At 42.2% G+C, this 19,367-nt stretch overlaps 1 protein-coding gene across 1 annotated transcript in view; it reads left to right on the forward strand.

The window, feature by feature from the left end:
• The first annotated feature begins 19,177 nt into the window (after positions 1-19,177).
• The window catches only part of ZNF41 (zinc finger protein 41), an 18,176-nt gene continuing 17,986 nt past the window's right edge, over positions 19,178-19,367 (forward strand). The window contains exon 1 of the mRNA XM_006772136.2: positions 19,178-19,337. The gene's annotated coding sequence lies outside the window, so the exon portion shown is untranslated. The remainder of the gene's footprint in view (positions 19,338-19,367) is intronic.

Genomic DNA, 19,367 nt, shown 5'->3' on the forward strand with positions numbered 1-19,367 from the left:
CAGATGATTGTCTACGTCCATGATCTCCCAATGAATTGGGTCTCATAACTCTTGAGGGGGGAAATGTTAGAGTAGGTAGTGAGATAGATATGAGCAGGGCAGAGAAAGGACAAACGGACCAAAAAACCGTGCTTAGGTAAACAAGGGAAAGGATGAATAGAAAACTAAAAGAGCCATCAAAGGCTGAATGGTGCAGGAGATTAGTACAAAGCATGGGAGGGGCAAGAATAAGTCAAAAGCCAGGACTTAGACCCAATGGGGCACTCCAGCTTTGCTTGATGTACTTTCGCTTGAATAAAGCTTTGCTGCTTGCTGCAATTTCCCCGTGTGTTGAACTCTTTCCTCTGGGAGACATGAACCCGGTCTTGCTGATTCCCAGCGCCACTGACATTTGTATTCACAGCTAAGTTTTATTATAGCAAGCAGATATGCAACAGAATCAGCAATGGAAAAAGACACAGGCAGAGTTTGATGTTGTCTCCCTTCCACAATGAGTCAGGCAGAACTGGCTGTTTCCTAGCAACAAAAATGCAGCAACGCACGTGTGATGTTTTCGCCCAAGGAAGCCATTAGAGACTCAGTGCCCAAGGTTTTTGTTGGGGGCTGGTCATTAGACACTCTGCCTAGCATGTACCAAAATTGCAGACTCTTAGAATGAAAGCAAATGATAAGCATAAACCACACTGTTTGCACAAAGTCTGAGCACAATGAGCCATCCTTACCAGTTAAGGAATAGTGGAAACACTTCCCAAATGCAAGTTTCCAGCCAAGGGCCAACCTTTCAAAGGATAGCAGGCTTTGTTAACCCATTTCTGGATAGTTGACCCCTTGGACCTTGGATAAGGCAACTTTACAACACAATGATCAGTTAGATCCCTTGCATCAGGTGAGACCTACCTGTAGTATTATCTTCAGTTATACCCTACAGGGGTCCAAGATTTCACCAGTTCAAACAAATCCCATTAACCACAAAGATTTATCTTAGAAAGTCAGGTACCTTCCTCCTTAAATTTCTATATTAGCTCCCTTTTACCTGGCTCATGGCAGCCATTCAGGCACAGTGTACTCTGGTCAGTAAGTGGAAGCTGACTGGAAAGCCATTAGGCTGAGGCAGTGTTGGGATAGTCAGGGCACACACACAGGAAGTGAAGTCCCAGGGCACACATGGCACCCCTGGAAATAGAGGATGTCTAATACTTGTTAGGGTACCCAGAGCAAAACAGACATTAGCCAGGCAGTAGGGGTTAACAGGGCCCCCAGTGTCGCCTCTCACTATGGAGCCTCCTGCCCCGTCCAACCAAGTAATTGTTTAGTCCTTGGTTACAGAGGGACTGCCTGAAAGCATCCAGTTTCCTTCAGTTTTGCTTCCATCATTCCTATCATGTGTGTGGACACCTTGGAGGTGCTCTGCATGGAAAGTGCAGGGGATGGTGCCACCCCTGCTGCCTATCAGGTGTGATCTACAGTCAGTTTGAATTCAAGGTACTCACAGCAGCTTGGAAATGAAATACCATGAGGCTTTTTTTTTTCTTCAGGAAAAGGGGAAAGCTTCCAAGAGCAGTTCAGAAAAACAAAGATCATTAATGCCTTCTCTACTCCCTGGCACCTCCCCAGGCTTTATTATTATTATTATTATTATTATTATCATTGGCCAGCCGGGAAGGGACTTCGGGAGGGCTCTAGGGGGTGTCTGGCCCCTCTCACTCAGTCCTTATTGGCTGGACCCCAGCAGCAAGCTAACCTACCGGTTGGAGCATCTGCCCCCGTTGGTCAGTGCACATCATAACCAGTGGTTGAGCGGCCTTAGCATATGATTAGCATATTACACTTTGATTGGTTGAACAGTCAACCAGTCGACCGGACACTTAGCGTATTAGGATTTTATTATATAGGATTATTTCTCCATGGTTACAACATTGGTGTGTCTCACTCAGTGATCACAACCTCACATTTCCCAACCGTTTTATTATCCTCCAAACTTTTTGTCTGGAAGGGCTGTATGCAAGAAGAAAAGAAACATTTTCCCAGCAAAACATTTTTATACAATGTAACCAGAAAGACACATCATAATCAAGAATTGATGAGGAAGAATCCTGAACTTTCCTTTTTTTTTTTTCCAAAATGGGTTTACATAACCTCCCATTCCTTTGGTCCTAATCATTTCCCCAGTGAGCAGCCTAGAAAAAAAATGAATCCCTTGCTGGGGACGGCTGCATTTAATAATCAAATGTCTTGCACAAGGGTGTCTAGCAAGAGGGAGGTGAAGGAAGTAGAGTCAGGCTATCAGGTCATTGGTACAAACTGCAAGTAACCTGAAAAGTTGACCATAGCAGGTCAACAGCAGTGCCATCTCCAAGAAAGGGTGGGGAGTCTGACCAATGGGGAGTAGGTGAAGTGGCCTCTCCCTGTGATGTCCTTCCCTAGCTTGCAGCGTTCAACAGTAACCACGAGTTAGCCTCTGGTTAACTTGCTGATTTCAATTCAGTAACCATAATTAGTCTCTGTCAGAAATACGAAGCCAATCAGCACCTCAATTATACAAGCCCTTTCCTGAATCTGAGTCCTGTTCTTTGAGATAGATGCTCTTTCATTTCAGCTGAGCACAGCTCACAGTGAGGCTGCAAACAGCTGCAGAAGAGTGTCAGGTTTCAGCTTCCGGTCAGGCCCTGGCAATTAGAACCTGTGAATCCGGGATTTTTTTTAAAAGCCAATAATATTGTAATAACTGTGTACAATGCCAGGTGGGTACTTGAAATATCAGGGGGTCCAGTTTGTAAAGTATGCGATTGTCTAACCACTACACCTGAAACTAATATAAAATACTATTGAATGTAAAATATAATTGAAAAAATATAATTTTTTAAAAAGCCAGTGGCTTTTTCCCCCCAGTACCAGCCAGACAGCTGTATTCCCAGCCCAAGTGATAAGAAAGGCTTTCCTGAAAGCCCTTCTTGTCAATTTTAGCATCCAAACAGACACACTCAAAAATATGTATATGTGGCCGGAAAACCAGCAGCTTCTACTGCCAGCCACCTCATTTCAACAATTGCACATTAGCACACTGGGTTCAGACCTCCCAAAGTGCCATTTTTTTACCTGCAGATTGCCTCTCTTTTCATCATGTCCCCCCTTTTCCAGAGGCTCCAACAGGCAAAAATAAAATAATAAAAATTCGTGATGGCATCTTGTTCTTTTCCCAGAGTTGAAATTGCAATCTGCCCATGGGCAGCAAAAGGCAAGAGAGCTTTGATGCATGTACACTTTTTCCCCCTTTGCAGCTTTCCCTGTCAGGATGATCTATGTCTCGCACGGATGAAATGGCGAGTATAAAATTTTACATCAATGTTGATGATACACTCAGGTGTGATAGTCATAAAATACAAAGCGTGTTACAAAACACACCTCTTTCCCCCCTCAAATCCCCTAGTCTTAAAAGCAGCACATACAGGGTTAACGTTACAGCGAACAGCAGATCAAGCTGCAAAGTCAGGAGGGGCTATCCCTGAGCTGAGGCCGCTGCTAAGCTGAAGAAAAGGCTAGAATGGTTTTTTAAATTGTTTTAATGTTTATTGATTTCAGAGAGGAAGGGAGAGAGAAACAATAATGATCAGAGAGAATCATCTATCTGCTGCCTCCTGCACTGAATCACACCAGCCAGCCAGTCAGGCTGTTTTTTCGTTTTCTTATTTTAACCCTCCCCCCTCCGGTTTACCTAAAGACTTGCTCCAGCCCTGGGGGGACTATTTGGGCCCTTTCTCCTCCCACTTAGAGGAGAAAACAAAAACTAAAGCCATGAGCTGAGCTACTCTTTCCTCCCTGTAGCCAGCACAGCTAAGAGCAGCCAGGAGATGCAGCGAGGCCACCTGCCTGTGGTTGGATTTAACTGTTACCTTTCACAAGAGATGACAACTCAGTTGCTGTTTAACACTATAGGTAACTTCGTAGCCACTCAGACCCCAGGATTTTGTCACCTTCCATCATTGCTTCTTTCCTTTTCTTGAGTAACGCTGTAGCCACATTTCAGTGAGTCAGGGTTGTTTTATTGAGTCCCACCACTGCCACCATATCCAGTGATTCACTATAAGGACTCAGAGGACTCAGGATATAGTTGTATTTATAGCAAAGGTTATAACAGAGAACCGATATGTCATAGAATCAGCAAGGGAAAAAGACTCAGGAAGATGCCACGCACAGGCTTCCTTACGCTGTCTCTTCCTCCCACCAGGGGTCACACAGAGCATGCTGTTGCCCCAGCAACAGAAATGCAGCAACCCATGTGTGTTATTTCTTACTGAGAAGTCTATTACTCAGTGCCCTCGGTTTTTATTGGGATTTAGTCATTAGGCACCCTCTGCTGAGCACATACCAATATTCCAGATCCCCAGAAGGAAGCAGATGTTTGCACAGTGAACCACCTTATCAGGTAGGGAATGGTGGGAACCCTCCTGAAATCAAGTTCCCAGACTCTAGCCAAGGGCAAACTTTGTGAGCAGGCCTTTAGAAGGATAGCAGCCGGCCTGCTGTGTTAACCGCTTTCTTGGAACTCACATCATTCAGTCTCAGAATAGCAATACTAATACTACCACCACTGCTGGTATAATTACTAAGAATAGTATTAAAATGTAGAATGTAGACATATTCTCCGCATTCTCTCCCAATTTTTTCATGATTGGTCTATATCTGTTACCTGAATCCTTGCTTACTAAACTCTCACTTTGAACTGTCATTCGTCTTCTTAGTTCAGTGCTCACCACCAGCCCTTAGGTCAAAAACTCTCTGGTCATTTTGTTTTTCTGAAGCTTGTTCTTTTTAAAAAATATGTTTTATTGATTTTTTAAGAGCAAGGGGAAGGGAGAGGGAGAAAGACAAACATCAATGATAAACATCAATCAGCTGCCTCTTGCACGCCCCCTTACTGGGGATCAAGCCCACAACCTGGGAATGTGCCCTGGCTGGGAATCAACCAGCAACCTCTTGATTTTTAAAAAATATATTTTAATTGCTTTCAGAGAGGAAGGGAGAGGAAGAGAGAGATAGAGACATCAATGATGAAAGAGAATCATTGATCAGCTGCCTCACGCATGCTCCCCACTGGGGACCAAGCCCACAACCCGGGCATGTGCCCTGACTGGGATGAACTGAGACCTCCTAGTTCATAGGTCGATGCTCAAACACTGAGCCACACTGACCAGACCAATCAGCAACCTTGTGGTGCATGGGATGAAGTCAATTCACTGAGCCACACCAGCCTTGCTGAAGCTTGTTCTATGATAGGTTCCTTTGGAAGGACTTATGAGTACAATATTTCTTCAGTTCTTCCATGTTGATAACATTTTGTCCATGTCTTTTATAGTTGAAAGACAATTTTTTTTGGTGTAAATTTCTTAGCTCACTCTTTCTTTCCTTGTGTATCTTAAATGTTCCTTTACTTTATTCTGGCATAAATGGTTGCTATCAGCCCTGGTTAGTGTGATTCAGTTGGTTGGAGTATCGTTCTGTGTCCCATGCACAAGAAGGTCACAAGGTTGATCCCCAGTTAGGGCATGTATGGGAGCAGCTGATTGATGTGCTTCCTTCACATCAATGCCTCTCTCTCTCTCTCTCTCTCTCTCTCTCTCTCTCTCTCCCTCACATCAACCTCTCTCTCTCTCTCTCTCTCTCTCTCTCTCTCTCTCTCTCTCCCTTCTTCTTTCTCTAAAAATAATCTGATGATGATCTAATTTTCTTATCCTTATAGATCACTTGCTCTTATTTTCTACATGCTCAAAATATTTTTTCTTCATCTTTAAAGTCCAGTAATTTATAAGAATATGACTTGGTGGTAATCATTCTGGGTAAATATTGTCAGGTACACAGTGTGCTCTTTCAAAGATCTCTTCTTCCTCTCCTGCCCCACCACCACCCACCCCCGCCCCCCAGGATACCAACTACGTCTTGAATTTATCCCAGAACTGATACTCTATTCATTTTTAAAGTATTTTTTTCTTCTATATTTTAGTTTGGATAGTGTCTATTACTATGCCTTCAAATTCACTAATCTTTTCTTCTGCCATGTCGAATCTATTAATCCCATTCATGCATTTTTTAATTTCATATTATAGTTTTCATCTCTAAAAGGTCTATTTGGGCTTTTAAACATCTTCCATGTCTCTAGTCAATATGCTTAAGTTAGGTTTTTTTATATTTAAAATAAAGTTTTAATGATTGCTTTAGTGTTCTTCACTATTCATAATATGTACCATTTCTGGGTCTATTTGAATTTTTTTCTCCAAATGATATGTCATATTTTCCTGGTTCATTGCATGCCTGGTTATTTTTTTACTGGATGACAGACATTGTGAATTTTATCTTGCTTGGGGCTGGATATTTTTGCATTCCTATAAATGAGAACAGAAGCTTTATTCTGGGACACAGTGAACTTAGCTGGGAACAATTTGATTCTTTCAGGTCTTGCTTTTCAGCTTTATTAGGCAGGACCAGAGCATCATTTAGCCTAGGGCTAATTTACCCCTATTACTGGCCTTCTAAGCACTCTACTCAATTCCCTGTGAATTATGAGGTTTTCCACCATACCTGGTAAGGTCAGAAACTATTATCACCCCTCTGTGAACTCCCTCTAATCCTTGCTGGTGGTTCTTTGCTTAGCCTTGAATAGTTTTCTTACATGCAGGAGCTGAGGAATACTCAGTTGAAGACTCAAGAGGGACCCTCTGCAGGTCTCTAGGGCTCTTTCCATTCCAATGGAGTCCTTGGGCTCCTTGGATTCTCAGATCCATCTCCTGAACCCAGGAAGTGCGCTGGGCTCTGCTTGGATTCCCTCTCTCAGCACTGTGACTGGAAACCATCCAAGCTGTGGCATTAGCAGGACTCACTTCATTTATTTCCCCTTTCTTTTATATTTTGTTTGTTTCCCCTTTCTCAAGGATCACTGTTCTTCCTTGCCTGATGTCCAACACTTTGAAGACCATTGTTTCATATATTTTATCATTATTTTAGTTGTTTCAGCTGGAAGGGTAAATCTGGTCCCTGTGACTGCATCTTGGCCAGGAGCAGACGAAGTCTGGTGTGCTCTCTCAGTATATACTTTGAAATTGTTTATTATTTCAGGAAGTTTTCTTGAATTATAGTTTTTAGTATTTGTTTTTTCCTTTGGTCTGCTTTTCTTTATTGAGGAACTCCTATGATGTATTAATTGGATACTTTTTTTAAAAAAACTTTGATATTTGTCATTTGCTTTCAAATATTTTTCTTTATTTCCTTTTTTTAAAGTTTCCTCTTCTCTGCCTTCTATTCCTCTTAAGCCATCATGTATTGTACTTATTTGCTTTGTGTTCCTTGTCATTTATTCTGAAAGATTTTTCTTTTATTTCCAAATATTTTCTGAGATGTGTCAAATAGCTCCTGAAATTTTCTTGTTCTTATTTATGTTGTTCTTTCGTTGTCTTGCATCATTTTCTTAATATTTTTAGCTTGTTTGTATTAGCTAATTATAGTTTTTTTAAAAATATATTTTATTGATTTTTTTACAGAGAGGAAGGGAGAGGGATAGAGAATTAGAAACATCGATGAGAGAGAAAGATCCATCCGCTGCCTCCTGCACATCTCCTACTGGGGATGTGCCCTCAACCAAAGTACATGCTCTTGACCGAAATCGAACCTGGGACCCTTCAGTCCCCAGGCCGACGCTCTATCCACTGAGCCAAATCGGTTTCGGCACTAATTATAGTTTTTATCTCTTTGGTGAGGATATGTTTCTGGCATGCTTTCACTGGCTTTTAGGATGGTATTCTACCCCTTAAGCTTTTATTCTTATAACAATATTGTATGGGGTTGCCCTCAGTACATTTTTGTTGCTCTTCTTTATATGAAATTAGCTTTCCTTAACTTTTGGAAGGAGGTGGGGTTCGGGGTAGTTTCTCAAATGTCAGAGCTCCCTCTTCTGTTGTTTTTGCTAAAAATTATGGCAACTTGGTTCTGAGATTTCTTGGCTCTATTTCTCCACTTTGATGTGGACATTCTCTTTCCTTATTGAAGTAGGCTAAATAATGGCTTCCTAGGGGAGATCCATGCCCTAACCCTGGAAACCTGTGAATGTTACCTAATGGCCAAAAATAAATAAATAAAAGACTTTGCAGATTTGATTAAGGATTTTGAGATGAAGAGATTATCCTGGATTTTCCACGCAGGCCCTAACTACATACAGTAACAAGTATCTTTATAATAGGGAAGCAAAGAGAGATCACACAAATCGAAGAGGAGAAAGAGATATGACTACAGGGAAAGATATTGGAGTGATGTGGCCATAAGCCAAGGAATGACAACAGCCACCAAAGGTCAGAAGAGGCAAGGCATGGATTCTCCCTTAAAGCTTCCAGAGGAAGCATGGCCTTGCCCACACTTTGATTTTTGGCCCAGTGATTCTGATTTTGAATTTCTGGCCTCCAGATCTGTGAGAGGATAAATTTCAGTTGTTTTCAGCCACCAAGTTTATGGTCATTTATGACAGCAGCAATAGGAAACTAATACAGAGTTTATACCAAAAGTGGGGTCTGCTGTAACAAATACCTAAAAATATAGGAATCACTTTGGACTAAGGTAATTGGATAATAGGTGGAGGCTGGAAGAATGTTGAGGGGCACCACAGAAAAAGCCTAGACTGCCTAAAACAGACTGTTCTTCGAAATGCACATGCTGAAGGAACTGTTGGTGAAGGCTCAAAAGAAGCGAGGAACAAGGTAGAAAACCCTATATTGTCTCAGAGGATGCGTTTACCATCATAAACAGAATGTTGGTACAAATATAAACGTTGAAGGGCCTGTTTATGAGGGCTCAAAAAGAAATGTGGAATATATTATTAGAAACTGGGGGAAAGGTCATTTTTGTCATACAGTGACAGAAAATTTAGCTTAATTGTGCCCTACAGTTATGTGGAAAACAGGATTTATAAGCAATGAATTTGAATAGTTGAGTTGATTTCCAAGCAAATTGTTGAAGAAGCAGTCTGGTTTCTACTTGCTGCTTATAGTAAAATATGAAAGGAAAAAGATAAACGGAAGGAAGAATTATTACGCAAAGAGGAACCAGGATTTGATGATTGGGGAAATTCTCAGCCTGTACAGATTGCAAAAGGTGCTAAAATTAGGATAGTCAATGCTAGGAAAGTATGCTCTGCAGAGAAGGCCAACGGTGTGACCAGACAACCTTTTGAAGTACTGAAGAGATTAGGCATGTGATTTATGGATCCCTCAATCTTCAGAGCAGAAGCCAGGAATACAGATGGGATTAATGAGAAAAGATCTATGGAGGATCTTCTTGTCTAATGCTTGAAGTTTCTGTGACATATGCCGGAGGTTGCAAGGTTTTTGAGAATGTTATACCAGCAGAAGTACTGCCAGCTTGGATGAAAAGGGACAGATATGGGATAAAATGAAAGAAGGCTGTCAGACTCCTAAAATTCTGCAGGTAGAAAACAGGGTTATAGAACTACTCAGCTTCAAACATGTGTTAACCATAAAAAAAAAAGGCAAGAATAATTCCTAGGTTGGGGTTTGGGCCCATAGGGTGGATCATTTGTAGCTGTATTTCAAAATGGCTCAGTAACAATGACTTCTCTTTTCCTTTCATTTCCACTCTTTCAGAATAGGAATGCCAACAACTCTTATCCTATACCTGTCCCAGCATTGTATTTTGGGAACAGATAACTTGTTTTCTGTTTTCCAAAGTCCACAGATGGAGAGAAATTCTTCCCTAGGATGGCATACTTATAGTCTCACCCATAACTGATTTACATAATTAGATTTGGGACTTCCAAACAGACGATATTTAGATGAAATTTTGGACTTGAGAGGATGCTATAATGTTTTGACACTTTTGAGGGTGTTGGAATAGGGTGAATGTATTTTATTTAATTTATTTTTAATTATTTCATTATGAGAGAGGGAGAGAGATTGGAACATCAATGATGAGAGAGAATCATTAATCAGCTGCTTCCTACATGTTCTACACTGGGGATCGAGCCTGCAACTCAGGCATGTGCCCTGACTGGGAGTTAAACCATGACCTTCTGGTTCCTAGGTTGATGCTCAACCACTGAGCCATGCCGGCTGGGAAGGGCAAATGTATTTAGTACGTGGGATGGATGTCAATGTTTGGGGACCGGAAGGTGGGCTATGGTAGGTTGTATAGTGGCTCCCCAAAAGATATTCATGTGTTAACTTCTGGAACCTGTGAAAGCTATCTTATTTGACAAAAAAAAGTGGGGGGCTTTGTAGATGTGATTAAGTTAAGGATCCTGAGATAGGAAGATTATCTTGGATCTTCCAGATGGGCCCTAAATACAATCGCAAGTGTTCTATGAAAGAGGCAAAGAGATGACACAGACAGAAGAGAAGACAGTGTGACCACAGAGGTGGAGTGGAAGTGACCTCGATGACAGCTCTGCTGACACCTTGATTTTGGCTCAGTGGTACTGATTTAAGACATCTCGCCTCCAGAACTGTGAAAGAATAAATTGCTGTTGTTAAAAGCCACCATGCTTGAAGTAATTCGTTACAGCAGCCATAGGAAATGAATACACTTAGTTTCTACTGTCTCAACCAGCTCAATTTTTATTTCAACCCTAGTGGTTTCTCCTAAGTACAGATCCCTGTCCCAGAAGAGAGCCTGGTGGATTAGTGGATAGTGAAGGATTAACTCAGCAGGACTGGGTGTCCAAACCTTGCACATTTCAAAGAAAAGTTTGGACCTTGCCAGCTCTTGGAAGATAACCTTAAAGCCCTTGGAAATATCCTGCCCTGTTAAAATTATCTTTGTTTATCTGAGTCCATGAGCCACACCAGATGGTTTATTCTAACACTGTGATTTATGGTGCGGGTGAGGGGGTGCCTGAGCCATGCAGTATCAGCTTGAACTTTAGAGGGACTGAGTAACTAAGATCAGCCATGCCTATGTGACTGATCTCAAATACAAATTCTAGACATCAAGGACCAGGTGAGCTTCCCTGGTCGGCAATACTTCATGTGTGACCCACATCTTACTGGTGGAATTAAGCACTGACTAGATGACTGCTCTGGGAGAAGAGAATTGGAAACTTGCTCCTGGACTCTGCCTTATGTGATCTTTTCCATTGCTGATATAAATCTCTACCCTTTTGTGTGTGTGTGTGTGTGTCTGTCTGTGTTTGTGATAAACTGTAACCATTAGTATAACAGCTTTGATAAGTTCTGTGAGTTCTTCTAGTGAATCACTGAACCAGAGGGTGGTCTTGGGGACCCCAAGCACAATCAGTCCTAAGAGCTCACAGGAATTGGGCTGCTTCAGGCCCTTCAGACCCCTTGCACTTACTTGCCGCAGATGGAGCAAAATGCCTCAGTTTCGCTCCTGAATTCAAGTCAGCTTGCCATCAGGTATGACAAATGCCCCTTACTTCCCTCTGCTTTTTCCTACACAGATAACTATACCATGTAGTTCTCATAACTGTTGGTGACTTGACCTCACTCACATGTATTTTAAGATTCACAGATATTTCAGCTATTTCTATGTAAACAACCCACACCAAAATTTAGTGGCTTAACCATTTTATTTCTCATAATTTTGTGGGTCAGGAACTTGAGCAGAGGCTCAAGGGGATGGCTCATTTCTTCTCCATATGACGTCTGAGGCAGCTGGAATGAGATTGGAGCATCCAAGATGATTTCATCACAAGTTTGGGGCCTTGGTGCTAGTTGGCAGCTGTGGCCTTAGTCCTCCTGCACAGGACCTTTAAAAAAAATGGTGTCTCATTTTAATTTGCATCTCTCTGATGATTTCTGATGTTGAGCATTTTTTTCATGTCCTTGGCCATCTGTATGTCCTCTTTGGAGAAGTGTCTATTCAGGTCTCCTGCCCATCTTTTACTTGAATTGTTTGTCTTCCTTCTGTTAAGTTGTATGAATGCTTTATATATTTTGTAAATTAACTGCTTATCAGATGTATCATTGGCAAATATGTTCTCTCAGTGGATTCCCTTTTCATTTTGATGCATCAGAGAGATGCAAATTAAAACAATGAGGTACCATCACACACCTGCCAGAATGGCTACCACCAATAAATCAACAAACAAGTTGATTAGCTGGCTAAGATGTAGAGAAAAAGGGACCCTAGTACACTGCTGGTGGGAATGCAGATTGGTACAACCATTATGGAGCACAGTGTAGAGTTTCCTCAAAAAAAATTAAAAATGGAAGGGCCATTTGACCCAGTGATCCCACTTCTAGGACTATATCCTAAAAATCAGAATAAATGTATACACCCCTATGTTCATAGCAGCTTTATTTACAATAGCTAAGATCTGGAAACAGCTCAAGTGCCCATCAGTAGATGAGTGGATAAAAAATCTGTGGCACATTTACACAATGGATGATATACTCTTTACTCCTATATCCTTAAAAAACATTCCCTGGTTAAGGGCACTATAAGGCCATGACATGCTGCAGGCTCACCAGGGCCAGAACTGGAAGGAGGAGGTGATGACCAAGGAGACCTGGCTGCAGGGCTCACTCAAGGCCTCCTGCCTGTATGGGCTCCCCAAGTTCCAGGATGGAGACCTCACCCTGGACCAGTCCAATGCCATCTTGTGACCACCGAATCGCTCCCTTGGGCTGTCCTGGAAGGACCAGTGGAAGGCAGCCCTGGTAGACCTGGTGAATGATGGTGTAGAGGACCTCCACTGTAAATACATCACCCTCATTTATACCAACTACAAAGCAGGCAAGGAGAACTAAGTGAAGGAAATGCCAGGGCACCTGAAGCCTTTTGAGATCCTGTTGTCCCAGAACCAGGGGGGCCAGGCTTTCATGGTGGGCAGCCAGGTTCTGCCCCCCTTCTGCCTGGAGTCCTTTCCCCTGCTCTCTGCCTGGGCCTGTGGGGCATACCCCTGGCTTTCTGGTCTCCCTTCCTGCCCCCCAACATGTGAAACTCCCCATCAATGGCAATGGAAAACAGTGAGTGCTTGTGGCACCCTCAGTAGGAGGCAGGGCTGCCTTCTTCCCTTTCCTCAGGACCAATAAAATTTTCAGGAGAGAGAAAAAATGTAGGGCTTTGAAGGATCACATTCTCTGATAAGAATCAATAAAAACAGAAATAAATTGAAATATTACCAAAATATCTTAACCAGCTGGAAATTAAGAAACATAATTCATTACACCAACACTTGAGAAAAGCCACATAACCCTGGCCCGTGTGGCTCAGCTGACTGAATGTAGTCCCATGCACTGAAAGGTCATGGTTCAATTCCCTGTCATGGCATATGCCCAGGTTGTAGTTCAATCCCCAGTCACGATGTATATGGTAGGCAACTGATTGATGTTTCTCTCTCTCCCTCTTCCTTCCTCTCTCTCTAAAATCAATGAAAACATTTAAAAAAGAGAAAAGCCACATAATGCTATTAACTAATATTAAAAAGTATATAATACAATTCAGTAGCCATTTATATTAATAATAAAAACTCAACTTAACAATCAAAGGAAACTACTTAAAATTTAGAAAACCACATTCCAAAAATTTTCAGAAAGCTTTACACTAATTGGTAAAATGTTTAAATCATTTCCATGAAAATTGGCTAAAAGATAGGGATGCTCTCTATAATATCTATTAGCCAACATTATTTTAAAGGTTCTATCTCAGCATTGTCCAATACAACTTTCCATAATGATGAAAATGTTTTCTATTTAATGCTGTCCAATACAGTACCCACTGTAACTGAAACCAAGGTTTGGCTGCCTGACCTCATGAAAGCCTAACTCGTGAGACAGATGCTGGTAAAAAGGAAAGAGATTTATTCGAGTGCTGGAATCTTGGGAAGATGGGGGATTCTTGTCCAAAGTCCATCTCCCCACCTTAGTGCAGGCAGAGGATTTTATAAGGAGGGGGAGGGAAAGCAGAACAAAGAAATCAAGGGGAGGGGACTTAAAAGTTCTCTATGTGCAGGCCAGCACAATCCATTCTGATAAGGGTCTCAAAACTGGTCAAGTGATGGTCTGGTGTTTGTCATCCTGGTTTTATGGTTGAAAGTCAGCAAATCTCCTAGGCTAAAGGTCAGAGTCTGCAGTTTCTGAAGTAAGTTCCTAGGATTCTTATACAAATACGTTGTTTATCTACAAGCTACATATTAGTCAGAGTCAGCATTTACAGAAACCATGTCAAAGAGAATAGTGCGATGGGTAACAATTCACAATTATTACACCACTAGCCATACACGGCTATTGGGCACTTGAAATGTGGCTAGGTGACTAAGAAACTGAATTTAAAACTTTTTTAGTTTAAATAATTTTAAATTTAAATAACCACATAACTGCAAGCAATACTAATAAGGAATAAATCTCTCTTCTTTTTACCAAAACTGTCAGACATAACTTGAACTTGCTATAGTAAGAAAGTCTAACCTATTCCAGTGCTCTCTCCTCTATCTGACAAGCTGTTATATAGACTTAGTGTAAAAAAGCCACGTAAACTTAGTAACTACTGTAAGGGATAGTTAATAGAAGGACAACGAAAATAGAAGGAGAAATAATCACATCAAATATTGGATAAAAGAGACAATATTATCTATAAATGATATGATTGTACAATTAGAAAACCTGAGAGACTATACTAAGAAGCTACCAGAATTGGTAGGTAGTTTTGATACGGAGCTATATACAAAATCTATATATATATATATAAAAGGCTAATGTGCAAAGTGTCCCCTTGGGAGTTTGACCAGAAGACTCGGAGTTCAATCACTTGCTGTGATGTGTGCTGACCACTGGGGGCAGCGTGGAATGAAGAAAGGCCCCGGACAGCAGCTGGAAGGCCCCGATCGGCCCTAATTGTTGGCCAGGCCTAGGGATCCTACCCATGCACGAATTTCGTGCACTGGGCCTCTAGTATATTTATAAAAATGGGTACTTTCATTTTAAGTAAGCAGATAGGATTAGCAAATATAAGTTTTAACAATGACAACAAAAATTTATAAATATCTAAGGATACATTTTATAAGAAGACTATAAAATACTAGAGGCCCGGTGCACAAAATTTGTGCACTCGGGGGGGGGCGGTCCTTCAGCCAGGCTTGCCCCCTCTTGCAGTCCGGGAGCACTTGGGGGATGGGGAGCGGGTCTAAGCCAGCAATCAGACATCCTTAGTGTTGCCACGAAAGTGGGAGAGGCTCCCGCCATTGCCACTGTGCTGTCCAGCCATGAGCCCGGCTCAGGGCTTCTGATTGAGCGGCGTTCCCCCTGTGGGAGCTCACTGACCACCAGGGGACAGCTCCTGCATGGTGGTCAGTGTGCGTCATAGTGACCAGTCGTTCAGTCATTTGGTCACTTAGGCTTTTATATATATAGACAATACAATTCAAGTCAAAATTGCAATACTTTTGTTGGGGGGTGGAGGGCCATTCATTTTGAAACTTGATAAAATAATTTTAAACTTCAGAGTTCCTGGCAAGATACATTTGCAAGAACAAAAATTCAGATTACAGAGACACAATAGAGTTCAGATGAAATGAAACGTATTTGTGACCTTCTATTACAGAAATGGTATTTAATTCAGTGAATGCAAGGCAATGTGTTCCATAAAGGGTCTTGGCTGATAATGAATTTGACCTAACTCCTGCAACCATTACAAAATCTCCTTGCTCTTTGTGTTCCAGAAAATGGCTTACTGCAAAGAATCTCACTTCTGTATATGACTTAGATAGGACCCACAGATGTCCCTCTTGCTTACCTACAACAAGTTTGGATACAGACCCTCCAAATTCCAATTATTTGCCTCACAAACACTGATTAATTGGAACAAAATGCTTGTTCGCTTAACTTCAGTCAGGTTTGTCTCTTTCCTACAGGCTCTGAGCTCTGCTTTCCCCCAAGCCTGAGCAAGCACAAAAGAATGTAAAAGGGGCCCCCCTTCTCAGCTTTTCCTAAGAGTGAGCTGACCTGTCAGAACCCACTGGTCATTCCCCTGCTTGTGCAGCCTCTCCACAGATTCTGCTTATCTCAGCTTGCCTTCTCCTTCTCCTGGCAATCAAAGAAAGGCCCTTTTCCTGTTTGGTTATGAGATGCTTGCAGATTTCTGAGATGGGAGCTTTCTCCCTATTGCAACAGTCTTCCTTTCTAATTAGTCTCTTCATAGCTACATCCGGATTTGTTTTTATTTGACACAACAAAAACAGAGCTTGACCTTGACCTCACGCCACATACCAGAGTAAATTCCAAGTAAATTAAAAGTTCCAGCAAAAAAATGAAGACAATAAAATAGAAATAAATGTTAAGACTGTTTTTAGGGTGAAGGGGTTGAGAAGTACAGATTGGTAGTTACAAAATAGTTATAGAGATGTAATGTACAGCAGAGGGAATGTAGTCAATAATATTGTAATAACTATGTATGGGGCCTGGTGGGTACTGGAAATATCAGGGGACCACTTTGTAAAGTATATGATTGCCTAATCACTATGCCATACACCTGAAACTAATATAAAATAATACTGAATGGAAGCTGTAATTGAAAAAATTTAATTTTAAAAAATAATAAAGTGAGATGCACACACACACAAATAAAATAAAATGCACTTAATGGGCCACAGGTAAACTACATGATATTTATTAAAATGAACTTTTATTGCATTCATCCTTAAAAAAAGATTACCTTTTTAGGAAGACCTGGAATGGGGAAGGAACACCATGCAAGACAGGAGATACAGAAGCCAGAAAAGAAAGCTTAGACTTTTCTGATGAGAGAATACGTTTTTCTAATTCCAGATCAAAGGACACATAAAACGCAAAGAACAAAAAGAGTTAGGGGGGAACTATTGCAAAGCAGGAAAGGGTTAATAACCCTGATGTACAAAGAGAGTCCACAAATTGATAAGAAAAAGACAAATCACTCCAAAGAAAATTGGACAAAGGATTTGAAGACTGGGAGAAGTCAAAATCGAAATGGTCAACCAACAGAAAAACACCCTCAGTTGCACAAGTAATTAGGGAAATGCAAATTAAAGCAGTTTGATGCTACTAGCCATTAAACTGGCAAAGGGTAAAGAGAGCATGGACAGCCACTGCTGGAGATTTGCCTCCATGAATTCATATTTTGCTGGTGAGAGCAGGAAATGTTACAGTCTTTTGGGGAAGTGATTTGGCTGTATCAATTCAACAACAAAATAGCCTTATCTGCATTTAATAGTAAAAGTTCCAAAATATAGGAAGCACAAATTGGTTAGTGCTGTGAAAACCTGACTTATCAACAATACAGTAGGACAGTGGTCAGCGAACTCATTAGTCAACAGAGCCAAATCTCAACAGTACAACGATTGAAATTTCTTTTGAGAGCCACATTTTCTAAACTTAAACTATATAGGTAGGTACATTGTGATTAACTTAATTAGGGTCCTCCTAAGCTGGCCTTTGCTAAAAACGTCCTCAATCTGATTGAGGCACGTTCTGAGGTCGACCCCTTCCACCTCTCTCATCCACACTCGTCTTGTATACTTGTTTCGTCTATCTCCTTTCCGAAAACCGACTTCTGCGCATGGGCTACGAAGTTTCAATCGCACTGTACGTGCGTGCCCGCACGTGGTATTTTGTGGAAGAGCCACACTCAAGGGGCCAAAGAGCCACATGTGGCTCACGAGCTGTGGTTTGAGGACCACTGCAGTAGGAGAATCTCTCTCTTCACTTAGTAGCTCCTGGGGAAAGCAGAAGAAAATAATCAGGAAGGAGATACACATTTTAAAGGGCTCCAAACAAGCTTGTGAACCAATAAACACAGATGCTCAACACAACTGGAAAATGCAGTCTTTTCTTTTTAAAATATTTTTATTGTTGACTCTATTTTCCCCATCATCCCCCATTTGCCTCCCTCCACCCTGCCCCCACCCCCCTAGGGCTTCACCACATTATTATCTGTGTCCATGGGTACACAGTCTTTTCAATCCAGAGATGACACATTTTTGAAAATTGGGCCCATGCTTTTTTTTTTTTTTTACCTCATTTTTATTGTTGATACTATTACGGATGTCCCCATTTCACTCTCTTTGCCCACCTCCAGCCAGCCCCGGTCCCCCCTTCCCTTTTGCCATCACCACACTGTTGTCTGTGCTTATGGTTTACGCATATATGTTCTTTGACTAACTCATTCACCTTCTTTCATCCAGGCCCTCCCTCCCCACAGCCCTCTGACAATTGACAGTCTGTCCCATGTATCCATGTCTCTGTACTTAAACCTTAAGGCAAGTTTCAAGAGATTTCAAAGATAAACATCATTCAGACAATATCTTCAAACTACAGTGCAATGAGGACAGCAGTCACGAACAGCCAGTTAACTCACTTTGTGTTTGGGGAAACGGAAGATGGTGTGAGGAACTGTAAAATATTCTGCACTCCCTCTGAATTCTTTCTTTGAGTCATTAATTCTGAAAACAGGATGCTGCGGACTGGGGTGGCCCAAATCGTAAACTGCTCCTTCCGGCTGCATTTGCACACCTGCGGGTCAAAGCCCACTGAACGTGCACTTGGTGCTTTGGTTTCCTTCCCCTACAAACCTCCTCTGGCAGAGAGAAGTCCCCACGCGCCAGGGGGCACTGCTCTGGGCTGTTCTCTCTGCTGCACCCGCTGAATAAAGTACCCATTCCTCTGCCCTTTGGGTCTCAAAGCATTTCGTTGTTGTTGTTATTAATCCTCACCGAAGGATATATTCTTTTCACTGATTTTTAGAGAGAGTGGAAGGGAGAGAGCGAGCGAGAGGTGGATGTGAGAGAGACACATCGATTGGTTGCCTCACGCTGGTGCCCTGATGGGGCCCAGGGATGGAACCTGCAACCAGAATCCAACCCGCGACCCTTCCGTGGTGGCAACGCTCTAACCATTGAGCCACCCGGCCAGGGCTCAAAGCATTTTTTGCAGGTCCGACAGTGGACTTCTACATAATGCATGGGTGAAAAGGAGAAGAAAGTTATAAATGAGCACTTGAAATTGAACACTAACGAAAAGGAATCAAAACTTGGATCTTCAGTAGTAGAACCCTAGCCTTAATGTTTATATATGGAAACCAGAAAGGTCGATTAACCGGTTTTTAAACATGGGATGGCATGCCCCAGGACAGGCGTCACCGGCCCCCCAGGTACTCCTGGCACAGCTACCAGGTGTCTGGCACTCCATCACTTCAGCTCCCCGCCCAGCGTGGTTCACCCGCTGCGGATGACTTCCGCTTCCTGGCCTAAATCTGACACGTCCTCCCCCACCCCCGGGGGGGCAACGACCCAGGGTCGGTGACAGCCGAGGACCGGGCGATGCCCTCAGCCGGCGGGTGGACCGGGGCGCCTTCAGGTGGGCACGCAGCGGCGCCCTGGGCTCTGT

The sequence above is a fragment of the Myotis davidii genome, unplaced genomic scaffold, assembly GCF_000327345.1.
Source record: "Myotis davidii unplaced genomic scaffold, ASM32734v1 scaffold2786, whole genome shotgun sequence".
NCBI classification, from domain to species: domain Eukaryota; kingdom Metazoa; phylum Chordata; class Mammalia; order Chiroptera; family Vespertilionidae; genus Myotis; species Myotis davidii.